Source organism: Primulina tabacum, chromosome 11, assembly GCF_025594145.1.
Source record: "Primulina tabacum isolate GXHZ01 chromosome 11, ASM2559414v2, whole genome shotgun sequence".
Taxonomy (NCBI): Eukaryota; Viridiplantae; Streptophyta; class Magnoliopsida; order Lamiales; family Gesneriaceae; genus Primulina; species Primulina tabacum.
In genome coordinates, this window is record NC_134560.1 from 1134026 (window position 1) to 1140761 (window position 6736).

Consider the following 6736-nt stretch of genomic DNA (forward strand, 5'->3'; position numbering starts at 1 on the left):
CAAGAATATAACGTTCTACAACAGCAAATTCTGGTTACAATATACTACTTTCAAAAATGTATTTTACCAATCATTTGTTTTTTAAATATATGATACATACATAGAGATACAATATATTTTTTTATGATACGAAAATCAATGATCGCTATCTTTCAATAAACGATATTTAAACTCAACCTGTGGCTTACACGCGTATCTTTGATTTTCTATTGTTCAATAGTTGGAATAAATTTTAATTCGGTTTTACTTGCAAATGAATTTTGACCGAATTTTATATTTTTCCAGAAATACATTTATGTTAATTAATTTGGCTATAATGTCCTCGCCTTTCTTCTATCAGGTCACTTCATCGCTCCAACCGAAACATCGAGAAACTAAATTTATCTTCAACCAATTACACTATTTTAATTTAAAAATAATCTTATTTTTACATGAAATATAAAACTCATTAACCATAAACTACACACTAAAAGAAATAGTATCGGAATATTCTCTTTTGTTTTATTGCAATAATTCTACAAAATATTCATTAACACAATACTCAATTTTAGTTAATTCAAATATTAAATTTTTTTATTTAAATAGTTAAACTTATTAATTTATTTAATATAACAATAAATTTTAATATTTACACATTACACGTAAAAATAATGTTAAGCCAAAACATCTCATATTATTTTTATAGTTATATAATTAAAAATTGATTATTTTATTCAATTAAATATATAATTTAAAAATGAATTTAGTTATTTATTCTATATATAAATCTATTAAAATAAAAGGTTACAAATTTACAGAATAATACAATTAAATATGAAATTACAAAAATCACCTTAAATAATAATTTGTTCTAAAGTTAAAAAACAAAGTAACACTAAAATTGACCGTTTGGGTCCAAAGTCAAAGAACTAAATTTAAGAAATCCAGAAAAGCAAGCACTGATTATTACCGGTTTGTTTCAACCTACCCGTGCCGGCGATGCCTACACGAACAATGAACGGCCCGAATCACTCCACGTGAGTTATGTAAGGTTCGATAGGGTCGACCGAACCTTACATAACCCCTGCTGTAGCTCAGATGTACATGGTACATTACCACGTGAGACGACTGAAAATGACCCCTGTGGAATGTCCTACTCCATACATGCCAATAAGTTTTTAATATTTTAATCAATAGATTTTTTCTATTATTGTTAACTATTTTTTTTCCAGAACCAGACCATAGATCTTTCACTGTAAAAAGTCTCTGGGTGAAGACAGGGAGAAGAGAACAAATGGGACACAGTCAAAGGAGATATTGGGCTACGAAGTTAAGTCAAAGGCAGCCTCTGTAATTTATCGATATTTTTATTTATGCATTTTGCTGATGCCACTAAATTTTGTTTTTATTTTTATTTTTGAAAGGAATGATGCAACTAAAATTCTGGGTGTTCATTGTTCAATGCGGGATCGTGTTTTAACCAATTTTGGGCAATTTCGAAACTTTACAAGTGAGATTGGTTATTTTATTTTATTGATCATATATTTTGTCTGAATCTACGTGTGATGGGGCTTATTAATTTTGAAAGATTTGTTTTACATAAAAATATTAAATAAATAGAGATTGTGTGGATCAAATTTGGATGTTGTGTGTAGTATTGTAACATCTTAATATAACATGTACTGATAAAATAATTTATCACATAATTAAACTTTGATAATTAAACAAGAAAAAATTAATCATGCGCAAAGCTTAGAGCTAAATATTCACTAGAAAAATTTTTTAGCATACAAAATCAAGACTAGTATTAGTGAACAAAGAAAAGTTAAGTGTCTTAACAAAGTGAATGAGCAAAATACATTCAAAACACTAATTAAACTAAATAACCAAAACTACATATGCAACGTTTGTAAAGCTGAAATTATGTTTGATGAGCATCACTCTAATCATCACTATTATTAGTTGTTATGTCTTTTTGTTTTCAACATTCTACGATAATACATCAATACATCTTGGCTTGAGCACTATATATCTTCGAATTAAATCACCAACTTTCGTACTTGTTCTCCACGGCATCTGTATTCATCGTCCATCTCAACATATAGCTTTGATTATTTATAAGCCTGTTTACATTAGAGTTTATTTATTGAATAGAATCCTATAACATATGAAAATAAGAGTTTCATATCGAAATAAACATTTTAAAATAAATATATCATGTTTAGAGTCTATCAAAACTCTCAATAGATAGATAGTCTAGAAACACAAAATTCTATAATTTAATATGCGCGATTCAGGCGGAGCAGGAAAAACTCTATTGAGTGCTTCAAAATCAGGCGAGTACTCGACATCGATTTTATTTCTCGGCTAGACATGAGAAATCAATTCCGGAGTACTGGTTTTTCAGCGATTACAACCATTGGTAGGGGTCGAATTGTTCTCCCGACTGAGGATCATCGGTCGATGTTTTCACACGTGACGGAACACTAGTGTCTGCACCCATCTCTCTTCTCATGTCATGCAGATCATATTGATAGCCTGCCATTTATGGGATAATCACAAGAAATTCAGAAAAAAATTATGATGTTAATGGCGAGCACAAAAACAGATTTCTGAGACAAAGTTAGATTAATAAACACAAATAGAAAGTGAATAGAAATATGATTAAATAAATACACTTGCGTTCAACAGTAATAATTCCGAAATCAGTGAATAATCAAAATTTTTATCTCATGTTCAACAGTAATAAATTTTAGCCAGTAAAAAACCGCTCGTTTCCTAACAAATTATTCACAACGCTAACTAAACAATGCAATTAAGTTTTAAATTAATCACACTTAAAACTCATTTAGCCACAACATCACTATCCACTAGAAATCACAAATATTTAAAATCAGTAAGATTATGTGTAATATATTTTATCAGTGTTTATTTTGAAAGCAAAGCATATTCATTTCATTGACTTAATAGAAGAAATTTATTGTATTGATACATATTTTGTTATTATTATTAGAGAAAATTATATTTTGGTCATTTATGTTTGTCTCTTTGTGATTTTGATCATATATGTTATCAAATTTTAATTTTATTATGTTATCTTTGTTTTTTTGACAATTTAGTCATTTTTCCGACGTGACACCAATACAATGCTGATGTGGGCTTGATGTGTGTTGTGTCATAGTCAGCAATTATAATGTAAAATGACTAAAATTACCAAAAATAGAAAGAGCTATGACTAAACTGAAATTTTGTAACGTACAGAACCAAAATCACAAAGAACTTAAATATATATTACTAAAGAAATAATTTTTATTTATTATTAGTTTGTATTTTTTATTGTTGTTGTTATTATTATTATTGACATGTATTAAAAAAATGATAATGATTTGAAAAAGAAAAAGAAAAAAAAAAGAAGATTATCAAACTTATGTTTGTCTCATTTTGTATGGGCCCAATTAATCAAGAAGCTCATGATAAAAAAAAACATATTTGATTGAAAAGACATCCCATTGTTTTGGTGGGATTGACAATCTAACCTTAAATATAACATAAATTATCATTTTACCCACAAAAGACTCAACATGAGAGATCTACAATTTTAGATCTGCTCTCGGCTCAGATTTAAGGAAATCAAAAATTAATATTCTTTGATGGTTTATATTTTTTTATTTGCACACACATCACATAAATAATTTCATGATGAAACTAAATAAAATTTAAAAAATAGCGATAAAAATAATGAAATCAATATTAAAAATGAGATAAAATGCAAAATCATATTAATTTTTATTAAAAAATAAATTATCAGGTAAATACATAATCTATAATTTAAAATTTTATAAAATATTTTTTATTAACAGAACACATGATTTTGAAAACACTGCTACAAATATCATTTTATATACCAAATTGTCATCAATGCTAGTTTAGGGTATTTTTGTCTCAACAACAAAAAATGTAAAATTTATCTTACTCATTAAAATCTTACCAAACAAAACATGATTTATCACAACACATTATATATCATCACCTTGAGTTTTGTCATCAAGCCAATTAATTATGTTATCACCCAAATCAAACATACCCTTATCAAATTAAACACGACTTTACTGTATTATATTTTATTAACAAATCTCTTTGCATCATATCCATTATCTTATATCCTTTTAATTTCAAAAATTGATTTAATAATTTCAAATTATAAAACCATTTTTTTCACACAAAGATCGTTTTACGAATTTATATCCATAAAACAGGTCAATTTGATTCATAATTAACGTGTAAAATAATATTTTTGTATAAAAATTAATTTTTATAAATTAAATCAAATTAAAAATATATATCATAAAATTGACTTTTAAAGTAATTTCACACGACTTGCTGTGATAAAGTTAGGAATAACGTATGGTCCACTAGGTGTGTGTGATACCTTGTCACCTTGCGGAGGCTTGAAAAATAAATTATTTCCGACAGAGGCTCAATTTTTTCTAAGTTGGCGGCTGGGACAAGTAATTATAATGTGAATTCCTTATTCCTTTCATACATGTACGTACATATACATATTTACATTACAGCAATCGATACAGATACAAATACAACGAGAGGATCTGTAAAATCAATTGTATGAATAAAAATTCCGACAAAGTCATTAAAAACGAAGAGAGGGAGGGTCACATGTACCGTATAATAATTACAGAAATATCACAATCTGTTAATTAATTAGTTTGTTAAGTGCATGCCTGTTGAGTGATGGTAATGTCATCTGCTTCACTAAAATTGAATGCTTGGTAGTAAATTGGGCATTGAATTTCAACCTATAAAACAGCACAAGGTAAGGTAATTTAATTTTGTCTTGTGGAAGTTGGTTTTTACGTACGTACAAAGCTTCAGTGGATATTGATGTCGTTAACTAATGTAGAGCATCTTCAGTCTAACTTAAGTTACTGCAGTTGGATCCAAGGATTGAAACTTATTTTGAAATAAATACAAACAAAAAATTGATGTCTCAATAATATTTGGAATTAGATTTATGTGCGCTCAATCGTCTCTGTACAAAACGATGCATGACCAACTAATTTTTTAAAAATAAAAAATACAGCTTTAATTGTTTTTTTCTAAAATGTTTAATTGGTCATTCCGTAATGGAGTGGATTGTACAAGCATCCTTTGAATGTTTTCCCTACCAATGTTGGTACAATAATAATGGCATTTGGGATGTATTTTGCACTAGAGTAGGTGTTTCATTCATGATGCGTGTTGGGACATGTGTAAAATCGTATTGCGTCTTTCAGCAAAGCTTTTTTAAAAAATTAAGAAAATCATTGATGTTGCTGAAATATCGGATGATAGCGGGAGGTCGGATCTTCACTGGTGGAGCTCGAATCGGACCTTCGAAAGGTAGCTGGGAAGTCGGATCTTCACTTGTAGAGTTGTCAAATTGGGTCAGGCCCGTCGGACCGGTCCGTACGGATATAAAAATTGAGTGGCTTGGGTTGATAAAATAAGCAGCCCGTTTGGAGGCGGGCCAAATGGACTGAGCCCGTTTGGGTAGCGGGCCAAGACAGGACGGGCTGGCCCGCCAAATTAGGGTATAATTTTATATTTAGTAAGGAATGAGGTTCTCCATTCCTTTGATGTCCTTTTCCTGTTCCTAATTGCCTTTAGTTAATTGTATTAATACTAAACTTATACAATATATAGAACTTTAACAGAAGAAATTGACCAACAACCACTTGCTAGTGTAAGGAATCATACATGAATCAAAACTTATAAACATCCTATTACACGTTTTTTTTAAACTAATAAAAATAATATATTAACATCATCAACTAAAATAATAGAATTTTATATCAATATCATTTTATAATATTATCTATAAATAAATTTAACACCCGGACCTGAAAAAAAACTCAAACAAGGGAAAAAATAATATTAATTTATAATATCATTTTATTGTGATATTGTTTAATATTAATATCTTTTTATATTATTGTTTATTGCGATATAATATTAATAACATTTTATAATATCATTTTACTGTGTTGATGTTTAGCATTTTTTTTCTTAAAAAAAATAAACGGGTCGGCTCGCCTAACTCGCGGCCCAAAATGGGTTGGCTGGGTTGGGCATTTGGAGGCCCGTCAAAATGGAGGGCCGACCCGCCCCGACCGGCCTAATGGCGGGTTGCGGCGGATGGCGGGCTGGCCCGCCCCGTCAAACCGTTTTGACATGTCTATTCACTTGTGGAGCTCGGATCGGACTTTTGAAATCTGGAAGCACAAACAGGAGTGTTAGAAAGGAGCCGGAAAGTTGTTCCGACGTAGCCCTTCCGACGCTCAAGTCAGATAACAGAAAACTGAGAGAGTAATGTGTGTGCTGAGATAATGTGAATATATGATTCAATAAATAATGAACGAAACCTGGTATTTATATGAGAGAAATATAGTCCTGATTTGGTAGATTTAGATCCTCAGAATCTTGTGAAAAATTTAGTTAGATCTTGTAGATTTGGTTAGATCTTGACGGGCTTTACTCTCTTGGGCCTTATTTCCGTGGGCTATCCGTTAACGTCTGAATATAAGCTCTCCTAGGCAAGAGCCCGTCCATATTCTGGACCCTGTGGGAGCTCGGCTTGGGAGGTCGGCCAGAATATGTCCAATCGGTGCGATAACAACATATGAGAGGTCGGCTCGGAAACTCGTGGGAGCTCGGCCATGTCCTTTCTGCCTTGATTACGGGTGTTTTGAGAGATCGGCCT